This window comes from Mustela lutreola, chromosome 2, assembly GCF_030435805.1.
Source record: "Mustela lutreola isolate mMusLut2 chromosome 2, mMusLut2.pri, whole genome shotgun sequence".
Lineage (NCBI taxonomy): Eukaryota > Metazoa > Chordata > Mammalia > Carnivora > Mustelidae > Mustela > Mustela lutreola.
The window spans coordinates 29220626-29244295 of NC_081291.1; the positions used below are offsets into that span (position 1 = coordinate 29220626).

General features: G+C 37.6%; 1 protein-coding gene across 11 annotated transcripts in view; it reads right to left on the minus strand.

Moving 5' to 3' along the window:
• FHIT (fragile histidine triad diadenosine triphosphatase) overlaps positions 1-23670 on the minus strand; it is a 1430768-nt gene that overhangs the window by 1044008 nt on the left and 363090 nt on the right. For 9 of the 11 annotated variants that reach the window (XM_059161363.1, XM_059161366.1, XM_059161364.1 and 6 more), the window contains one exon: positions 21975-22025. The gene's annotated coding sequence lies outside the window, so the exon portion shown is untranslated. Of the gene's footprint in view, positions 1-3494; positions 3555-21974; positions 22026-23670 lie in introns of all 11 variants that reach the window. The other 2 variants (XM_059161367.1, XM_059161374.1) reach the window with 1 other exon arrangement.

Here is a 23670-nt window from a genome sequence, read left to right on the forward strand (position 1 = left end):
CCTACACTGTGGGTGGGAATGCAAGCTGGTGCAGCCATTCTGGAAAGCAGTATGGAGGTTCCTCAGAAAGTCTAAACTAGAGCTACCCTATGCCCCAGCAATGGCATTACTGGGTATTTACCCTAAAGATACCAATGTAGTGATCTGAAGGGGCACATGCACCCAAATGTTTATAGCAGCAATGTTCACAATAGCCAAACTATGAAAAGAACCTAGATGTCCATGAACAGATGAATGAATAAAGAAGATATGAAGTGTGTGAACACACACACACACACACACACACACACACACACAAACACACACAATGGAATATGAAGCAGACATAAAAAATAAAATCTCGACATTTGCAATGACATGGATGGAATTAGAGGCTATTATGCTAAACAAAATAAGTTAAATCAGGGGTGCCTGGGTGGCTCAGTGGGTTAAAGCCTCTGCCTTCGGCTCAGGTCATGATCCCAGGGTCCTGGGATTGAGCCCCATGTCGGGCTCTCTGCTCCGCAGGGAGCCTGCTTCCTCCCCCCTCTCTCTCTCTGCGTGCCTCTCAGCCTGCTTGTGATTTCTCTCTCTCTGTCAAATAAATAAAAATTTAAAAAAAAATAAGTTAATCAGACAAAGACAATTATGATCTCACTGATATGAGGAATTGTAAAAACAAGACAAAGCATCATAGGGGAAGAGAGGGAAAAATGAAAGAAGACAAAACCAGAGAAACAAACCATAAGACTCTTAATCTCAGGAAATAAACTGAGGGTTACCAGAGGGGAGAGGGTGGGAGGGATGGAGTGGCTGGGTGATGGGCATTGGGGAGGGTATGTGCTATGGTGAGCACTGTTAATTGTGTAACATTAATGAATCACAGACCCATAACAAATAATACATTATATGTTAATAAAAATAAATCAACTAAATAAAAAATAAAGTATTTAGTCCATTAATATTTAATATAATTACTGATATGGTTGCATTTAGAGCTATAATTTTATTATTTATTTTCTGTTTCCTTCTTTCGTTTCTTGTCCTCTTTTCTTAATTTCCTCAATTCTTTTGGAGTCATTTAAAAAATTTTTAGGATTCTAAAGTAAATAAATATATATTACATAAATACATAAATAAATAAATATAAAAAACAAAACAAAAATATTTAGGATTCTATTTTATCTTTTGGAATTTTTGTTGTTGTTCTAAGCATTCAAATATACATTCTTGACCTTTCAGTCTACTTAGAGTTAATTTCATACCACCTCATATAAAATTTGAAAACTATGCAACTGTGTAAGTCCATTTACCATACCCCCTAATCCTCTATCCTGTAATTGTCATATGCACTACATCTAAACACAGTACATTATAAACACCACAAGGTAATGTTATAATTTTGGCTATAAAGCATCCTATATATCTTAAAGATACGAATCTGAAAAAAAATTCTTGTATTTACAATCTCTGATAGTCTTCATTCTTTCTTGAAGGTTTAAGATTACATCTGGTATTATCTCACTTCAGCCTGAATAATTTCCTTTAGCATTTCTTGTGGTATAGGTTTGCTGGCAATGAATGAATTCTCTTAGTTTACTTTTATCTGAAAATGTCTTTAATTTGCCTCTATTCTCAAAGGATATTTTTGGTACATATCGACTATAAATGGATTTCTGTATTAATAGGGTTTTTTGTTGTTGTTCCTTTCTTTTTTGAGGTGGGGGGACTTTAAAAGTACTTTTTTACTTTTTCTAGCCTCTGTAGTTTCCGATGTAGTTTCTTTATAATTATAAAGCATTGTTCCCTGGAAGATAATATACCATTTTCCTCCAGCTACTGTCAAGATTTTCTCTTTTTTGTTGGTGTCCTGTAGCTTGAATACAGTGTACCTATGGATGGTTTTCTTGAAATTTATCCTATTTGGAGTTTGCTGAGTTTCTTGATATATACATTTACTTTTTTCACCAAATTTGGATATTTTGGTCATTATTTCTTCAAATGTTTTTCTGTCCCATTCTCTCTCTCCTCTCCTAAGACTACAGTTATACACGTTAGACATTTTAATTTTTGTCACATAGGTCCTTGGGATTCTGTTTATTTTTCTCTGTTCATTTTTAAAATTATTTTACTTATTTATTTTGACTTACTTATTTATTTAGAATTTCTGAACTTTTTACTCTTATAAGGTACAAGGAGAACATTCTGTTCAGTTCTTTAAATCTTTTTTCTTCCTATTCTTCAGTAAGAAAACTTCTATTAATTTTATCTTCAAGTTCAGTGACATCTTTCTCTGTTACTTCTAACAAATATATGCTCACCAGTGAATTTTTGTTTCCAATATTGTATTTTTCAAGTTTAGAATTTCTATTTGATTCTTTTTTGTAGCTTCTATTTATTATGCTTTTATTCATTGTGAGTATATTTTTCTGTCCTTCATTGAGTATAGTTGTAATGGCTGCTTTAATATCTTTGCTAATTCCCCCATCTGGGTCATCTTGGAGTTATCTCAGGTAATTGCCATTTCTCTTCAGAAGGGGGTCATGTTTTCTTGGTTCTTCATACGTTATATAATTTGGGGTTGTATCATGCGAATGTATGAATGCGAATATGATGGCGTGAAGACTCCGAAATCTATTACAGTTCTTTGAAGAGCCTTGAATTATTTGTTACAGCAGGTAATTCATTTGGTTATGCTCAAATTGAAAACTATCTCCTGGGCAGCAACTTAAATCTCAGTTCAGTTCTTTGATGTTAGCTGTGTCTATTCCACGCAAGCATGGCTTTGGGACCAGTCAAAGATTTACACACAGAATTGGGAGTTTCCTCCTGTCTGCCTCTCTCCTTTCTGGAATTCTAGCTTCATTTTCCAATGACTGTGGTTGCCCTGAACTGTTTGCTGGGGCTTCAAACCAAAAAGAGTGTGGTTTTTCTATTGAAGTTAGCCACCCTAAATGACATTAATTTCACCATACCCTCAGTCTAAAAGTTGTAAAATGAGGAACATACCCTGCACTTGTCCATGCTTCCAAGTTTTGAATCTCAATTCCCCTCTAGAATATACCTGTTTATTTTCACTCTCTAGGGCCTCAGGTAATTTTTTTTGTCTCGTATTTTATAGTTGCTATCTGTGAGAGTGTCAGATTCAATAAACCTTACTGAGCCATACTAGAAGTGGAAAGAAGTAAAAACAATTAGAAGATATTACTTTGCATTTCTGAAATTCTCTCCTCAAAACACTTAACCTCCGCTCATTATCTCATCTAGCAATGTTTGGTTTTGGTTTTAAGTAGAAACATAAGTCAGACTCAGAGCTTCCTTGATCATCTTCCGAAGTACATAAGAAGATTTGGAATAAAAGCACAGCATAAAGTTAAATGATAAAATGATAAAACATCAGTCAGATCTGCTGGCTCTTACAGTGGGAGCATTTAATCTCAAAGTAATGAGGCTCATCCAGGCTCATGACTACCAAAGATTATCTGCATGGTACTTTACCACATTATTTATTTTACCTTATTTTTTGGTCTCAGTTACTCCTACATTCTTCATTGAAAACCGTAATAGGTAACACCCTAAGAGAAATAGAATATTGAAAATATTATCCTTAAATACCAACAGAGTTGGTAGTACACATTTTCTTCTAATAATAACGCTTAGCATTTCTTGAGAGCCTCTGTATGTGCGGTACCTTGCTAATCATTCTACATAAGTGGCCATCTCATCCTTCAAAACCATTCTATGAGGTAGTTCCTACAACTGGCCTCATTTTATGGGAGAAGAAACCAGAGAGGTTAAGTGAGTTAACTGAGATCCCACAGTAAACAGCAGAAATCTGAGTCCTCTTAAAGAAGAGAAAAAGCAAAGAGTGGGTATTTGGAGTCCTGAAACATATGCCTGTTAGTATTAGGAGAGGAAAAAGAAGTCTTTCTAAGCAAAGAGGATCCTACAAATTTGAGGGGCAATCCCTTAATTGTAAAAATTGCATAAACCTATGAGTTTAAAGTGATCGTGAATCGAGGAAAGAAAGGCAGGGCCAAAGGTAAGTGGGCAGATAGTATAAAGTGAAAACAGGAGACTGGGTCTTGGCTGGAAGCAAGAGAAGGAGTACAATATCTTTGTGTTCTGGAACATGGGGGCTATTCAGTATTATATTTATTATACATGCTGAATTGTTTGCTGAGACCCCAGAATGGGAGTAATGGTTAAGGGAATAAAAACAAGAAGCGGTGGTAGAAAAGGAGAGGGGTAGGCTCATGAGTTCTTGCGAGGAGTTAAATGAACATAGTCCACTGACAACATGCTGGGGAAATTTTACTGCACAAACGCATTTCTCTTCCTTTATTGCTACTTTTTAAAATGCATATTTACCTTTCCAATGAGACCATTCAAAGACATGTGATTATTTTACCCCATCGTCTAGTCTCTTTCTAAGATTTATCCTACACTGACCAAGAACGATCCCCTGCCATTGTAGGAGACATGTTTCACATCAGAAGCCTCCTGCTGCTGCATGAATTTTCATTTCAATTCCGGAATCACTCTCAAAGCTACACAAAACATAACAACTGGATTTTGTAGCTGTTTAACCTTACTTTTCATACATTAAAAAAAATTATTAAAATGTGTGTGACTGTCTAGTGGGGGGAGAATCATATAATGGCATGTCAATCAGGTAACAGTTAAGCTGCATTTCATGGAAAGGAAAGGTAGTGCTTTCTTCCAGAAGTGAAGTCATCACTCCTTTATTTAACTGACATAATATTTATACCCCAATTTTTAAATGGCAGCTACAAATAGAAGTCGAGAGAGGATAAATTCTCTAAGGGAAATGAACCCAGAGAAACCCAGAATTTTACCATTTTAAAAGTTCTATTTTATAGGTACGTAAGAATGTTACCATGATTGTAAGTTTGTACCCATAGCAGATGGACTGGATCAAACTCCATGAAAACATTTAAAATTAAGTAAATACCACCTCTCCAACTACTGCTATCTCTTCAGAATGCTCAGTGACAGGACGCATGGAGCTTTTATAGGGGATCTAGGCAGGCAGGGGTCCTGGGATAACTTCGCCAGGAATAAGAAATTCAAATGATCTTTTCAGCAGTAACCTGGATGGTCTCTAGGCAACTACATGGGGACAGTCACCATGAGTACCAGCTAGCACAACGGCATTGGTATTGTTAAAAGGGCAGAATAAAGGTCCCCACGTGACTTCTGTAGGTGTTTCATTGCTCCGCGCAAGAGAGATCGTGGCTGAAGAGTGGCTTAAGTGACTACAGAGGATCACATAAAGGAAGGGGCAGGACGGTGCCTTGACACTCCCTCCTCTCATTTCTGGTCCTGGACTGTTCCAGCTGCATGCTTTGAACCTCCCCAAGAGCTGGCCAGTCCTGGCACTGGAGTTTCATAATGCAAAAAAGATGAGGCTGACTCACAAGTCTGGTAGGAAGAGTATGTCTCTGGTTTTATGGGGCTCTCTGACAAATCATCTGTCAAAAGAGTACTTTGTGAGTCAGTTTACTCTCTTTCCTTGAGACTGTGGTGTCCACAAGACTCCAAGGGAAACTTTACAATGGAGGGAATGTGTGTTGTTGGCCCTGAGTTTGAATCCTGGTAAGGCATTTACTGTCTCTGTCTCTACTATAGCTGCTCAACTTTATTGAGCCTCACTTGCCACCTCTATCATATGGGCATAATAATATCTGAGGACACTAGTTATCAGGAGGATAATTTTTTTTTTAATGAGTTTAAAGCATAGTTTCTGGCATAAGTTAGTTATTCAGGCCAAGTGAGAGCCCTGTGCCCCATCTTACTTGCAGGGATAATTCTGAAACAGAGAAGTCACCAGGAGGCCATAGGGACCTCACTGCCAATAAAACACTCAGTGACAATGTACTAATACTCTAGCAGGTTGGCTCCTCTCTGCTGTGACCTCTATCTCCAATATTCCCTTCACAGGACCTTCTTAGAAATAAAAGCATCCCAACTATAAACTCCTATTCATTTCCTAAGATTTCGTTTAAAGGTAATTACTTCCTTTCTTTATCTAATGGTTTTGGGCCATATCATGCGTGGTCAGGATGAATCTTACGGTTAAATTATGGCTTTATCCCCCCCAAAAGAGGTACGTTGAAGTCCTAACCCCCTCGTACCTAAGAACGTGATCGTATTTGGAGATAAGGTCATGGTAGATATAATTGAGTAAGATGAGTTCATACTGGAGGGGAAAGGACCCCTCCTCCAGGAAGACCAGTGTCCCTAGAAGAAGATGACCACGAGAATACACCCACCCAGGGAGACCACCATGTGATGACAAAGGCAGAGGTTGGAGAGAGGCAGCTCCAAGCCAAGCAATGCTTAGGACCTATCAGAAGCCAAGAAGAAGCAAGAAAGGATTCCCCTGCAGATTTCAGAGGAAGAAAGGCCTGGGTCACACTTCTATTTCAGACTTGCAGCCTCCAGAATGGTGAGCCCATAAATTCCTGTTGTCTTCAGTCACTCAGTGTGTGGTACTTCATTATGGCAACCCCAGGAAATTAATATAGTAAGTATTATCTGGGCTCAAGAAACATATGCACAATTCCTTGTGTATATACTAGAAAGATCATTGCAGTGGTTTTACCTTCTTTTAAGCATAGCAAAATGTGGAAATGACCTAAAAGGTGCCCTAAAAAGGGAATAGGTAAATAAAATGTGCTATATTTATTCGATGGAATATTAGGCAACTGTTAAAAGAATTCAGTTGGTTTTATAGGCATCCATACAAATAAGTTTTGCAAATAATATATAAAAAAAAAAACAAGAAGGAAAATTTTAAACATGCAAACACAATAGTATGTATTAGTTGTGGATACCTATATATGTGTGTATAAAAATAAACAACAAACTGGTCAAAAACATCCCAAACCCGTGGTGGGGAATTTTGAGCAGGAGGTTCAGGCACCAGAGAAAGTGGAAGGAAAGACAGAAAGCGGTAGTAAAAAGGGAATTTGATTTCATCAATAATTTCCTTAAGCAAACAATCTGTAAGCAACTATAAGTAAGCAGAGACAGATGCTCATTTTTTTGATAATGGGAATACAGATGTTTATTGTATTCCTTTGCGTGGTCATCAGTATTTTTAACGTTTTCTCCAAACGGAAGGAAGGAGAGGAAGGAGAGAGGGAGAATGGCACGGAGACACAAGGAAAGAGGTGGAGGGGAGGGGGCGACGGAGAAAGCAAAGAAGGCAGAAGTCATCACCAGTCCTAAAGTGCAGTGAAACTGGTCACAGATGCTTGGTTTTTTTCTTTCTTTCTTCCTTTTTTTTTTTTTTTTAAGGATAAAACTCAAAACCATGTTAAAGGAATCAGTGAGACTGATGATGATGATTCATCCTGGGTTGGCTCTGCTTGGAGGGCTGACTTTAAGTTCAGCCAGCAGAGGGAACCATCTGTCGTGTGGAAAGACGCAGAGCTCTGCCAGGGGAAAGGCAGCCGGCCCCCAGCAGCCATTACCATCAGCACTTACCAGCACCTCTGGAACCACAGGGAAGAGGGAAACATGCATTTACAGACAAAGTAAACTGAGAGCAGGCCATGGACATCTTTTCAACCTTTCTAAAAGGCTCGTTGTAATTTTCCAGAATCAAGGGAACAATATACTTGATTAGTTCTCCGCAGACTTAGCAATTTTGCTTTTCATATTTCTCTCCTTGAAGCAAGTCCACCATTAACCTTCTATGTTCTAGGGCTTGAGATTAGATTTTTTTTCCCCCTTCCGAAATGGAATTTGGGATTTAAGAAAAAGAGTTAGAGTTAGCTTTAAGATTTTTGCTCCTAATAATCAAAGGATTCTCCTTAAAGCAAGGAGGTCATTCTTTAAAGAAGTCAAAACGTTCCTTCTTTTCCTAGAGGGAGAATCGGTGGAGGGAAAAAAGCTTGCGGGAAGGTACAGTAATCATGAAATCCCCAAAAGACCCAATGCTTCCTCCTGGGTCAATATTGTATACTTAAAAATGCCTTATATGTACACTTATTTGAAAGACCTTAAGGCCTTAAAGAAGCAGTTAGCCAAACCCTTAATGAAAAATCTGGCAATTCCCCACTTCTGCACATAAAGCACTGAGGAGGCAGAAGGCGCCAGTGCAGGGCTGGATTTACCTTCTTGGCTTCGCCCCATCAAGACCCTAATATTTAAATATTATCCTCATGTATGTCATCCTACAGGGAAGGTTTCAGTTGGTTTCTAACCATCTAAACAACAACAACCACCACAACAGCAACAGAAACAAGGTAGGAAGGAATGCTAGGAGTAAGTTACCAACGTAAATGTGCTATTTTTGTGCCTTTGATGTGGTGATGATACCCATGATTCTGCACAGGGAAATTAGACTTTTCAGAGAGCTAGTACACCAAATCATTTAATTTGTTCAATTACTTACAATAATGTGACTACTCTGCACTGCAATAAACATGGGATTTTCAAATGAACAAATGAAGTACATGATAATTCCTTGTGAACGGAGCCACAACGAAGGAATTCTGCAACGGGGCTCCACACCACAGGGGATGGGTAAAACACCCATCCTATGCCCATCTTCTGAGAACAAAAGAAAGAATCCTACAGCCTCTGGTTCTATGCGCTCTCTTCCCAGGTAGAAACACAGCTGAAGCCTCACGAGGAGCTGATACGTTGCCCTGTCACAAGGTAACCTCCCACACTCCTCAGGACACATGAGGACACTGTCACTTCACGCCTCCAGATCATAAACCTCAGGAGGCTTTAGCAAAATAGCGTAGGGAAACAATTTTGCATCATGGTTAAGAACATTAGAATCAACCTGGCGATTCACAGACCTGTACCCCTAGGGATAAAAATACATTATGTGTTTATAAAAATATTTAAAATAATAATAATAAAAAAGAACATTAGAATCCTGGGCTTCACCAATCAAATAAATACATGACTCTATCCAGGCTGTCAATCTTTATGCTCATTCTCCTCGATGGTAAAAATGGGGAAAGTAACTTTGCCTTCCTCACCACGTTATGAGGGAAACAACTTATGCAAAGGACCCAGAACATGGTTAGAATTCAGCAGAGTAGTTACCATTACTTTTTTAAAAAATCATTGTCGTCGCTGTCATCACTATTCTTATGCTTGACTGTATCTACATTTTCATCCATTATCATTTTCAAAGTTAATTAGAAGCACAAATCACTGCCTTGTTTAGTAATTAATTACTTACATTCACTTAAAGTATTTCCTGAGTATCTAATAAGTGACTATAAGCACTATGCTACGGCCTGCGTTCTTTAGGTGATCAAAATCAAACATTATCTCTGACTTGTAGAGGCTGTTAGGGGACCTGAACACAAGTCAAAGACTCCCCCAGGGAGTGTGTCTTTTCCAGCTGAGTCAAGAGATCTAAAGAAAGGAGGTGATCATTCTAAGAGATACTAAAACAAAGGAAGTTGAATTAAACATGAGACTTGGGGTGTCTGCCTTCAGCTCAGGTCATGATCCCAGGGTCGTGGGATCAAGCCCCACATAGGGCTCCCTGCTCCATGGAAATCCTGTTCTCCCTCTCTCTCTCTCTTCCCCCGCTTGTGCTACCTCTCTCACTAAGTCTCTCTCTGTCAAAAAAATAAATAAATAAATAAATAAATAGCATCTTTTAAAAAGTAAAAAATGAAAATAAATGTGAGACTTGCAAGATGAGAAGGAACTAAACAAGGGGTAGAAGGCTGGCATTCTAGGGAGAGAGAACACAACATGCAAAGACACAGAGTATATAGTGTGTCTTCATTGTCATTAAAAGTTGGTGCAAAATTCTACATTGAATAGTTCAATTTAATTAAACGAACAACCATGTATCATATAACCCCCAAGAGTCACTTTCTGAGCCCAAAGGCGTAACAGTAAGCAAAGCAGATGTGATGCATGCCCTCAGCCTTACATTCCAGCACTTATTCCTTTGTTTAAAAACTGCACTAGTGGGGTGCCTGGGTGGCTCAGTGGGTTGAAGCCTCTGCCTTCGTCTCAGGACATGATCCCAGGATCCTGAGATCAAGCCCCGCATCAGGCTCTCTGCTCAGTGGGGGGCCTGCTTCCTCCTCTCTCTCTGCCTGCCTCTCTGCCTACTTGTGATCTGTCTGTCAAATAAATAAATAAAATCTTTTTAAAAATAAAATAAAAAATAAAATAAATAAATAAATAAATAATGCACTAGAGTCGGTATTTACAACCAAGAGTTCTGCCTTTAGTTTTGTTCCCAAGAGATTCCACGTGCATGGAAAAACTGTAATGCTTTCTCTGGTCAGACAAGGAATGCTACATAAGCCAAATAATTCCCTTTTGACTTAGGGGTCAGGAACCTTACAATCAAATTTGGTTCCTTCCAAGGACCTACCAATTTACAGCAGTAAAGATGGTCACATTTCTGTTTTATGGTTAATTGTTCTATTGCTGGCCGACTACCTTTAACTTAGTAGACAGCTTCAAATGCTTTGGGGACTTGGTATAAGGGGGAAAGGAAGGGAAAATAAAAGAGGAACAGAAGGGCAAGTTTCTTTAAGTCTGGAGAACTGTCCAAAGCACCTTTTGAAGTTTTCACAGTACCTAACATAGATCCTCAATGAAATGCATTTAGTAATTTCTGATTGGTGAATGTATAAATGAAGACCACAAACCTTACCCAGCTCAACTTGGATTCAGTTACAGGGCACAGGGGGTTGTGAAACTTGCTTACTTCTCTCTAATCTCTAGTATGAGAGCGAGAGCTTGACAGAGAAAAATTTATCATGTTTGCCACCGTGAAGCAACTCATTAACCAAACAGAACCACTGTGGAAACCACTAGAAGAAAGTGGTAAGAGAACTTTAAGGTATCCTTCAAGATTTTTTGAAGGGAATGAGGGTCCTTATAACAGAACATGTCTCTTGCTCCCATGCTACTCAAAACAAGAGAAATGTCATGGTTTTAATTGATGTCTAAATCACGGGGGGGAAAATGGTAAGCTTCTTCATGACAAAATTGAAATACTTCTGCCATTCTATTTCCTGTTGTTTTCTCGGTTATTTTGGAAAAGAACTGTTAGTCCTTTTATATCAAAACTCCACACTGGGGAAATGAAACTACAGTAATAATCTGTGTGGTTAACTACTAGGAAGAAGGGTGCAAATGTTAAAAGAAATTTGGAAGACACCTATTAGATATTACAGTGCTATACGTTTCTGTCTTGTTCATGGCCAAATCAATCCAATTCTCTCTCTCTCTCTCTCTCTCTCTCTCTCTCTCACACACACACACACACACACACACACATCAAACATTACACTGAAGGAGGTATTAGAACATGTCATCCTTGTCATTAGCTCAACATATTAATGAGGCTTTCTGAATTAATCTCTAACACGAACTGGCTGTTGACATGACGTCGTAGTGTCAGTAAATCATGTAGCCTTTGCTTCAAGTACCTGGCAAATACCAGTTTCAGGATGCTTCAGTTCTTGGACAGTAGAAAATTAAGTCATTTCTGCATCCTCCTAAGATTAAATCATTTCTGTATTCTGAAGAAACACTTCAGTGCTACCAAGTACATCACTTCCCCAACTAGTTGATAAACTGAAAAGAAAACAATATTAAGTGTTGGTACTTGAGGCAATAGTTAAAAGGGGAAACTCAGAGAACAAGAGTGTGAAGATATATCATGAGATTTTCAAAACGGCGTGGTGAGGGAAGGAAGGAGATGCCGTTGAATCACGTGTGTTTTCACAAGGAAACATATTCCTGAAGGCAATTATCCAAACGTGAGAGTTGCTCTCACGGTTCTCAACCTTACCCTAGGAGGACTTCTTAGAATGCAAGACTAAAAGAGCCAATTACTTCAGCACCAAGCTACATCCTAAGTCTCTGGACTTGGCAGTTAAAAAAAAAAAAAAAACAAAAAAACTCTGGGAAAGTGTTCTTATGAAATCTTCACTAACAACTCTAACTTTATAAATGTAGACTCTAATAGGATGAATGAAAACCAACCAATTAGGTAGCAAAGTAGAGAAGAGAGAACACTGAATAAAAAGGCCTGCTGGAGTTTCAGTTGTAGCTCTACCACTTAACTAGCTCTTGAGACTTAGATCATATTTGTAATAAAAATCACATCATAAAAAATTAACAATTACACAGCACTTAGTATGCCAAGGGCTTTCCATGCATTATCTAATGCAATCCCTATAACGATCTATGAGGGAGAAACTCTCACAATGCCAGGTTGAAGAAGGGAGTTGACTAGCCTGTCCAGCACCACCTGACTGTGCTAAGTGGTGGAATTGGGATTTGAACACAAGAATCCCCAACCTCAGAGCCCAGCTCTTAACCATCCACCACGCAGACAGGTTCACTATCCTCTTAGGATGATTTAAAAAAGACTTCTTTGGGGGCGCCTCAGTGGTTCAGTCGGTTAAGTGTCTGCCTTCAGCTCAGATCATGATCCCGGGGTTCTAGGATCAAGCCCCGCGTTGGGCTCCCTACTCAGTGGGGAGTCTGCTTCTCCCTTTCCTCTTCACTTGTGCTCTCTCCTGATAACTCTCTCTCTCTCAAATAGACAAATAAAATCTTTTTCTCTAAACCTCCATTCTCATTCTCTGCTTCTTTACAGAATGTCCTAGGGATTAGAGATGATATTAGAGTCACTAGCCCACAGGGACAATAAAGATAACATTTACATGTGCTTACTATGTGTTGGGCACTAAGCACTTTTCACACATTAAATCATGCCATTTTCACAATGACCTTAAGAATAGTATTATTTTGGGGCACCTGGGTGGCTCAGTGGGTTAAAGCCTCTGCCTTTGGCTCAGGTCATGATCTCAGGGTCCTGGGATCAAGCCCTGCATCGGGTTCTCTGCTCTGCTCCCCTTCTCTCTCTGCCTGCCTGTCTGCCTGCTTGTGATCTCTCTCTGTCAAATAAATAAATAAAATCTTTTTTTAAAAAAAAGAATAGTATTATTTTGGGGGTGCCTTGGTGGCTCAGTCAGTTGGGTGGCTGACTCTTGTTTTGGGTAGGGTCATGATCTCAGGGTCCTGGAATCAAGCCCCACATTAGGCTCTACACTCAGAGGGGAGTCTGCTTCAGGATTTTCTCTCTCTCTCTCTTCCCCTCCCCCCACTTACTCTTGCATTCTCTCTCTCTCTCTCTCTCAAATAAATAGATCTTTAAAAAAAAAAAAAAAGGAATACTATTACTTTTAGTCCCATTCCACAGATGAGGACACTTAGGCAAAGAAAGTCACTTGGCTTGAATCAATCACTAAATTGCACATCTAGGATTCCAATCCAAACAGACTAACTCACTCAACAAACCACACAGGTTGGACACCCTCCTACTGATACATGAAGGACTTTGGTTATTTTCTAAGGTGTGTGTAAGTCTCATCCAGACTTTAAGATGAACTCAGGAGGATGAAACAATCCATATGTGTATCCAGGAGGCCTGCCTACTTCTGGGTTCAGCAACCAAAATAGCTAGAGAAAAATGCATCACATAAATCATATACATGTAACTAGGACTTTCTTTCTTTTCAGTTTCTTGGCTGATTGCTCCCTTTGTGTTGATACCATGTTGCTTTAAGGTTACTAATAAAAACACTGAGGCTCTATAAAAGTTGTTTTTCTTGCTTTCCATCTGGCAGAAATGCAGTCCCTTTTTCATTTTCAAACTTTCATTTATTTATTTGAGATAGAGAGTGAGAGAAAGAGAGAGAGAGCACAAGTCGGGGAGAAGCAGAGAGAGAGGGAGAAGCAGACTCCCAGCTGAGCAGGGAGCTCAACACAGGGCTCCATCCCAGGATCTCGGGATGATAACCTGAGCCGAAGGTTGACATTCAACCGACTGAGCCACCCAGGCTCCTCATTTTTAAATTACTTTAATATTTTATTTAACCCAATATGTAAAAATACTATTTCAACATGTATTACAAATTAATAAGATATTTTCCTTTTTTTTTAACATGACATATTCAAAATTCTCAGTATGATTTATGTTTATAGCCCATCTCAAATCAGACTAACCACATTTCACGGCCCAGGAGCCCCATATCGCTAATGGCTACCATACTGAACAATGCAGGCCTAGCCTGAGTGGCTTGAAGGAAGTCCTGGTGGCTGGTGTTTCCAGGTCTGTGTTCTTGGGCTGGTCAAGTTCTCCAGAACAGTGTCTGCCAGTTTCCTGCCTCAGGTTTATAAACCTGGCTATCATTAATTAACAGATTCTGGGATCTTAGTAGGAAAGTGTGAGAGCATCATTATGGAGGCTTTAACTCAATACGCCCTCTTTTCATCCTCAGCTCTGCCTGGTAACCCCAGTCACAGACCCTATAATTCACCCCCTTCTGTCTTCTCCCCAGTCAGGAAAGAGCAGGATGAGAGAAGCAGTTCCTAGGCTACACAGGGCAAGGAAGGGCTTTGGGGGATCTATTAGCTATGTATTATATTTCAACATTCTTTTCATATTCATTAACTCTCAATTTTCCTTGATTTATAATGCCACTACTTCCTGACCCTTTATAAACTTCTTGGTTAGATTTCACTTCTCTACTCCTACCTTCTTAAACCTTTAGGAGAACCTTCTAAACCTCTACGTCTCCGGCCTTTTAAGGCAGCATCTACAATTACATTCTGCTATATTTTCCCCTATTCTTTTTGTCCATACTCCCTTCCCTTTTTAAAATTAAACATCTTATTTTGAGATAACTGGAGATTCACATGCAAGTTAGAAAAAAACACAAGTGATTCCATGTATCCTTTACCCTATTTCTCCCAGTGGTAGTTTCTTGCAAATCTATAGCCCAATAATACAACCAGGATATTGACATTGATACAGTCAAGATACAGAATATTTCCATCACCACAAGGATCCTCTTACTGCCCCTTGTACAGCCACACCCATCTCCCTCCTACCATACACTTCCCGAACACTTGACAACCACAAATCTATTCTCCATTTATATAATTATGTCATTTCGAGAATGTTCTATAAATGGCATCATACAGAATGTCATCTTTGGGGATTGGCTTGTTTTTTTTCTCAACCAAAATCCCTGAAGATTCAGTCACATAGTCTCTACGAATCAAAGGTTCATTGCTGGGTACCAGTCCATGGTATGGGCGTATTCCAGTTTGTTTAACCGTTTACCCAGTGAAGGATACCTGGGTTGTTCCCAGTTTTGGGCTATTACACATAAATCTTCCAGGCACATTTGTGTACAGGTTTTTGTGTGAACATAAATGTTCATTTCCTTGGGATAGATGCCCAAGAGTACGGTAAGCGCATGTTTAGTTTTGTAAGAAACTGCCAAACCATTTTCCATCCTATATTCCCACCAGCACTATATGAGTAATCCAATTTCTCTGCATCCTCACCAGCACTTGGTGCTATCATTGGATTTTTTTTTTTTAAAGCCATTCTGATAAGTGTAAAGTGATACATTGTGTGGTTCTAATGTGCACTTCCCTGATGGCTAATAATGTTGAACATCTTTTCATGTGCTTATTTGCCATCTGTGTAACCTCTTCAGCAAAATGTCTATGACTTTTGCTCATTTTTTAATTGGATTGTTTGGTTTTTTTTTTTTTTTTACTGTTGAGTTTGAAAGATCTTTATGTATTCTGGATACTAGTGCTTTCTCAGATATGTGGTTTGTAAATATTTTCTCCCAGTCTGAAGCTTGTCTTTTCATCCTCTTAACAGTGTCTTCAACAGAGCAAAAGTCTTAATTCTGATGAAGTCCAATATATCATTTTTTTCCCTTTTATGCATCCTCTTTAGTGTCAAGTCTAAGAACTCTTTGCCTAGCCCTAGATCACAATGATTTTCTCTTATGTTTTCATCTGTAAGCATCATAGTTTTATGGAATTTTTTAATATTTAAGTCCATGATACATTTTGAGTTAATTTTTAAATAAGGCATGAGATTAAGTTTTAGGTTCACTTTTTGCCAACTATTCCAGGACCGTTTATTAAAAAGGTCTCTTTTCTCCATCGAGGGAAATTGCACATTTGTTCAAAGTCAGTTGGGCATATTCATTTAGATCTACTTTTTGAGTTCTGTATCCTGATCCATTGATGCATGTGTTTCACACTCCAAGAACAGCCACATAGTAGCTATCCTATATGCTTTGAAATTGGGTAGGCTATTGCTCCCCCTTTATTCTTCTTTTCCAATATTGTTCCTTTGTTTCCATATAAATTTTAGGACAACCTTGTCTACCTAAAAAAAAATACATATATCATGCTATGGTTTTGGTAGCAACTACATTAAACCTGTATATCAATTTGGGGAGAATTGGTATCCTTACTAGGCAGGGTCTTCCAAATTACACTGTATGTTTTGCCACTTATTTAAATTTTCTTTGATTTCTTTCTTCAGGATTATGTCATCTTCAGCATGCAAATTCTATAAATGTCTTATTAGATTTATACTTAAAAATTTCATATTTTTGAGTTACTATAAATTTTATTCTTTTTAAAATTATTTATTTGAGTAATCCCTGTACCTAACTTGTGGCTCGAAATCAAGACCCTGAGATCAAGAGTCAAACACTCCTCTAAGCCAGCCAGGTGCCCCCAATACACTATATTCTTAGTTACAGTGTCTACTTGTTCACTGCTAGTATACAGAAATACAACTTATATTTAAAATTTATTTTATATCCTACAACTTGTTGAACTCACTTATTAGTTTTAAGAGGACTTTTTATTTTCTTTTTAGATCACTTAGGATTTTCCAAATAGAAAATCATGTCATCAGAAGTAGTGACAGTTTTCTTTCTTCTTTTCTAGCTTTGTGCCTTTTATTTCTTTATTGCCTTACTGCATCAACTAGAAACCTCTGCACTATGTTGAACAGGAGTGGCAAAAAGGACATCCTTGCCTTACTTCCTGACTTGGAGAAAAGCATTCCATCTTTCATCATTAAGTATAACATTAACTGTGAGTAATTTAAAAAGATGTTCTTTATCAAGTTGAGGAAGCTCCCCTCTATTCCTATTTTTCTGAGTTTTGATCATAAATCAGTATTGAATTTTGTTAAAAGCTTTTTCTGCATCAATTGATAAAATCATGTGAGTTTTTTCCTCTTTTGTCTGTAAATATGGTGCATTACACTGGTGGGTTTTCTAATATTGAACTAGTCCTGGATCTCTGGAATAGAGCCCATGGTCTCTTGGTTATCATGTGTATTTTTTTAATGAATTATACTTGCTAATATATTGTTAAGGATTTTTGCGTCTATATATATGAGGGTTATTGATCTATAGTTTTCTTTTTTATATTGTTTCTGCCTGGTTTTGGTGTCTATCTAATACCAGCTTCATAAAATTAATTGTAATCTCCTCTATTTCCTAGAAGAGTCTTTATAAAATTGATGTTAATTCCTCCATAAATGTTGGGTAGAATTCTCCATCAAAATCATCTGGGCCGGAGATTTCTTTTTTGGGAGTTTTAAAATGAATTCAATTTCCTTAATAGTTATAGGACTATTCAAACTATCTATTTCATACTGGGTAAATCATGGGGGAAAAAATTGGTGTTTTTTCAGAAAGAAATCTATTTTTTCTAAGTTGTCAAATTTATGTGTGTAGAGTTGTTCACAGCAAGCATTCTTTTCTTTACTATCCTTTTGAGATCTTCAGGGCTTATTGTGATATCCTGTTTCATTCCTGATATTGGTAATTTGTGTCTTCCATCATTTTGTCTCTGCCAGTCTTCCTAAATGTTTGTCATTTTTATTAACTTCTTCGAAAAACCAGCTACTCCTACTTTCTTTTAATTAATACATGCATGATAATATTTCTTACTTCCTTTTATTTCTAATCTGCCTCTTCTGTTATATTTGAAGTGAGTCTCTCATAGACAGTATATAGTTGGGTCATGTTTCTTAAACAACTCTGCCAATCTCTGTTTTAAGTGGCATATTTAGACTATTTAATGTAATTGTTGATATTTTAGGACTTAGCCTACCATTTAATTGTTGGTTGCTCTTTGTTCTCTCTGGTTTGTGTTTTTCTGTTTTTGTTTTCCTGCCTTCTTGTAGGTTATCTGAACATTTTTTTGGAACTCTAATGTATCTAAAGTGTTTTGGGGTACATCTCCTTGTATAATTTTATAGTGGTTGCTCTAGGTATTATACATTTATAACTTGAGAACACAAAATGACTGGTGTCATTTTACCAGTCTGAATAAAGTATAGAAAGCTTACCTCCCTTTTTGTCCCTTTACTGTCTCCATTTATAATTATTTTAAATATTGTAATCATTTGCAGCCAAATTGAGAGTACTATAATTTTTACTTCAATCTTTAAATATAATTTAGAAATTTCAAGAGGAAAAAATAAGCCTAATGTATTTACCAGTATTTTGCTTACTGTGTTCTTTCTTCCTTCCTCTGTTCCAGGGTTCCTTTTGTTTGTTTGTTTGTTTGCTGTTTTTAATCATTTCCTTTCTGTTAGCTATTCTTTTGTAGTAGCTCTACTAGTCACAAATTCTCTTGGTTTTCCTTAATCTGAGAATATCTTGACTTCCTTTCATTCCTGAAGAATGCTTTCACTGGTTATAGGATTCTGGGTTGATTCCAAGTTGGCTGTCATTTTCATTCAGTACTTGAAAGCCTTAAGTTCCTGAATCTTAGCAGAAACTCAAAAATAAGAGATGTAGAAAGCTGAGAAAAAAAGATCAGATTTATGTACAACATGTCAAATTTACACTCAGCTCCAGAAGTGTCCATAGGACCTTCAGAGAGAAACATGGTTCCTCTAGCCCCCAGTCACTATTAATTATCTGGATCCCTAGCCACATACCCTTCCCAACCCACTAGGAGCATCTACAGTCTTTTCTAGAATGTAGATGGAATTCTGTTCTGGCTTCACATAGACGGGTATAATTGGTTAGAACTAGTATCACACTTGTGGTAAAAATTAATTTCAGAATGGGTGGAAACAAATAAAAAACAGAATAAAAATGTAAAAATCTCTCTGCACAATGTAAGTGCTTATTTGAGCACAGGCTTATTTCCTTTTCATTCCAAATCATTTTAAAAAGTTGTATTTAATGTTACTGAATTATATATTAAAAATGCTTAAAATGGAAAATTTTATGTTATTTTTATTTTTCCACAGTAAAAAAAAAAAAAAAAAAATTGTCAAAGCTTAAAAAAAAAAAAAAAAAAAGAAGAGAAAAGAAATGAGTGTCCTATCCATGCTGCTTCCCAAAGGCAGACATTGTCAATGCCTTAGAAACAAGGAAGGTCAAACCCACCCGGGCACTTGATCTAATTTCGACGTGGTGCTGAGAGGTCTTCAGTTGGGTTAGGAGCTCTATAGCACTCAGCCTCCTTGAAAGGAAAGAAATCTTCAAGCCTGATGGACTTGAAAGAAATGTCACCTTTTTAGAACAGAAAAAGAACATATGAAAGTGTCCCCTTGAAAATGAAGACATGAACTAGAATATTAAGACAGGGAACAAGCAGCCAAAAAAATCACCAACATGTTATTTGATGCACTTCAGAATGGGAAGAAATTTGCTTGCATTCTTTTGCCACCGAAGATAATTTTCTTTTAATTCTCATTTTTTTTATGGTGTGCATGTTGTTTTGTTTTGTCTCTATGGCTGCTCTTCTTAAGTAAGTTAACTTTATGAGTATAAACTAGAATCTGTACTCGTGCCAGCCCCATACTCTTTGATGAACTTGACAATTTGAATGGATTAATTTTCTAAAAGTGGAAAATTATTCCCACAAAATTGCTATCTTTTGGGAAAATGTCCCTTCCAAAAACACTTCCTAGTCTTGATAAGTACTGAATCCCTTTCTACCTGGAGGCTTGTTACTTAAATTTCAAAGATTGTCATGTCACGGGAGAACAACAGAAATCAACCTGGGAATCAGCTTTTCTCAGATATGTCGAGTGGCTGTATTTATTTAGAACTGATCCATATGCTTCCCGCCATTTTACACACAGATTTTTATTCCTCCTCAGGTCCTTCTTGGCATCTTTTTTCCACATTGCAATGAGACTTCCCTCTCATACAGTCATACAACAAACTATATCTGAATTATGTTCAAATCAGCAGGGAGACTGGCGTCTTCTGGAGAAAACATAAGGGCTATCAGAAGTGATTTCCTGAATTTTTGCCTCATGATGACATTACTTTAATGCAGGCACCATCTCATATATGTAATTAACAATATGGTGTCTAACAGATTTGTATAAAATGCTAAAACTAAGCAAACACAATTACATGAGTTAGTATCATGTTATCAGCACTGAACTTGATAATTAAAAAATAAATGAAAAGCCCATTGTCCTCAGTGCAACAGTCAGTTACTGATTTTTACTATAGACTCTACTGGTCATTATTTTAACTTCTTCTGTCTTGGGTCATTCTTTTATCTAGAAAACCCCAGATCCATTTCTTCATCCATATGTACTACATGGAACCTTAGATTCTCTTAATGACCCAACAGATTTTTGGACAGTTAACTATCCTACTGTAAGTTGTCTGTTTAGAAGAAATGGAAGTTAAGATTGTGGCCATAAAGGACAATCTGTCAACCCATTAAATAAATTCCTATTGAAAAGTAACTAAATGCATTGAGTATTAGCATAATTTATTAGAACAATTAGAACACATCCTTGTTGTCTTTTAATTAGATTATTCCTTGTTCTGCTAATTAACACTAGATAAGAAAGAATAATAGTTTCAGGATTCTAAGATCATCTGTAGACTATGTGGAAAGAGAATGATCAATAATGCTAATCTACCAGAACACTTAAATTTCCAGAAAGAGATCTTTTATCATGAGCAATCCTTTATATAATCAGCATTATTTCTCACTGTCTACGGTCATCTTTCCCAAAGTTTAAAAGTAAAGATGCTAGACAAATCACATTTATTCCTCTGTTGGAAACCCAGTCAGGCTGGGCCACCTCTGGCCTCTAGTGGCTCAGACATTGCTTCACTCTCTTGCAAAATGCCAACAAATAACCACAAACGAAGGACTTAAGATTCTGTGCAGAGCAGCACAGCCAGGAGTCTGAATATCTAACAGGGAGAAGACCAGATTTTTAAGTTCTGATGCTAGGTGAAGAATCATAAACCTCCTCAATTTAAAAATATACTGAAATAGATGAAAATTTCTTATAAACAAGAATTAATCTGAATATAAAACTGGTGACATTTCCATCTATGAGGATATTATTTATAGAAATTAATGAGGAGGCAGTTGTATGACAGAGAATATAGCTGGGCTTTTAGATGTGGCCTGGGGCCTCTACATGTGACTTGTACGACTGTCTCTGGTTTTATGTTTCAGAGACCACAAAGGATTCAAATGCTCTGAAGTTCCTCTCATGCCCTATGCAACTATCACCAAGCATGCCAGGAAATCCTAGAGAGCAGCTCCCAGGACTTCTAGGATTCAGATTCTTTAAAAAAAAAAAAAAAAAAAAGGTCAGGAGTTGGCATATGCTGTCATCTAGGCTAACCCTACAGTTGAGAGGGATGATGCTGGGATACACAGATTGGACAACAGTGAACCAGAGGTTCTCTGTAGTAACAGGTAACACAAATTCCCAACCAGCAGCCTGGATTACAGGAATGTCGGCTCTACTGTTGACCGAGTCTGCCTTAGTCAATGCAAAGTCATAATGAGACCATGTCTAGACAGTATTGATCTCCCACCAGAGAAAAAAATAATTCAGAGTTTGACTTCTCTTCTACCTTAGCCCAAATAACACCCAAATCAGGATCTTTCATTCATATATTGCTAACATTCTCCCTCACCAAAGTCATTTTATCAACCAGGCAGCCAATGGCACCCATAAACTTCCTTTCAAAGTACATGAAATTTTTGATATTCAAAAAGTCTTTCATATTCAAATGGCAAATGAGAAAGTTGATTAAACCTATTAAAGAATCTAGATAAATTAAATGAGTTTTTATGTATCTTTTTCTTACCTTGCTAGGCAGAGGAGACAGGTGTTTAAGAAAAATGAGTGTCCACACAACCTGAAAGAATGAAAACTCAAATTAACATGGGCACAATATCTAAAAGAGAAGGCATGGGCTTAAGTCATCTGAAAGATTTTCCAGGTGGTTAGTAATTTAAGAGCTGAGGAGCATCCTTATAACCCTCTATCTACTCCCCTGGGAAGATATGCCTCTCCACTGATGTACCTCTTTAAATTGTCAGGGCACTACTAAGAACTTAAGGTTCCCCACTACTTTGACCTCCAGACTAGAAAAGATCTATGGAGCAGAATACTATCTTAGAAGCAACAGAGATTTGCATTCGACTGCCCTGTCGTCAGGCATTCCAAAGCTAGGCTGCCATCAGGTTTGTCCCCAGAAAGTGAGGGAGGAAGGGAATATGGTTTAAAACATGAGTAGGAATGGAGTCAAAAAAGTTCTCCAGGCAATGTGATAGCAAGCTAAGATTGGAAAACTCTAGCTGAAAACTCCAGAGAGAATTCTCTCTGACTCAGGAGCTGAACTCAGGAGCCATGACTCGGAGGTATTCAGGTGGTACCACAGTGTAGAAATGTTTATAAGGTGGATCTTTTGCCTCATTGAGGGAAATGAAACAACCATCTTATTATGTCAAAATAACATCAAAGTACAAATCTATTCAATAGAAAAAGGTTAATAAAAACATAATCCAGGGGCACCTGGGCGGCTCAGGGGTTTAAAGCCTCTGCCTTTGGCTCGGGTCATGATCCCAGGGTCCTGGGATTGAGCCCCGAGTCGGGGGTGGGGGTGTCTCTGCTCAGCAGGGAGCCTGCTTCCTCCTTTCTCTGTCTCTGCCTGTCTCTCTGCCTACTTGTGATCTCTGTCTGTCAAATAAAAAAATAAATAATCTTTAAAAAAACAAACAAACATAATCCAAAGAGAGACTTCAACCACTATAAATCATTCCTTATAAATGCCACTGAGAGCCAAAATTATCATTTCTGTGTTCCTAACCAAAATAGCTTTGCAAGTCTTAGAAATAGTTTGCCCTCCAAAGCAACCAGCAGAAAGTCCCTTTAGTCTACCAGTTCTTGTCCTGTTGGATATTGAAACTTTTGAGCATTTACTCCCCAAGCTGAAATTCAAAAGGACGACATAGTAATACCTACAAAATTGATAAATTAGGATAACTAGAAACCTTATCTATTGATAGCACAGGCTACTTCCCCACATGATCTATATACAATTTCTTGTAAGCTTAGTAAAAATCCCACATTTATCTGAAATGAAATGAAGGGAAACTAATAATGAATTTCCTTTCCTCTGTGTTAAAGAAAAACACAACCATGCCATGATAAGCAAGAAAGAAGGACACAGTATTCATCCTTCTCTTCTCACCCAAGAAGGTAACAATATGAGGGTTCTAGTTTAGAGTACACCACTATGGCATAGTTTCAGGACATAAGGTTAAGTTCTAGTCTACATCAATCCGAACACACTGGGGTTAACACAAGTGTGTATGTATACCTCTCTAGCTACTGAGAGAGAGATAATGGTAAAATAAATATGTATAAAATAAAATAAAAACTTGTATACACATTTAAAAGATGTACTGCTTATTTCAAAATAAGACAAGAGCAGTTGTGATCTAGATGATTTTGTTGAAAAAAACTCAACTCTCTTTAGGAATACATGTATCCTAGCA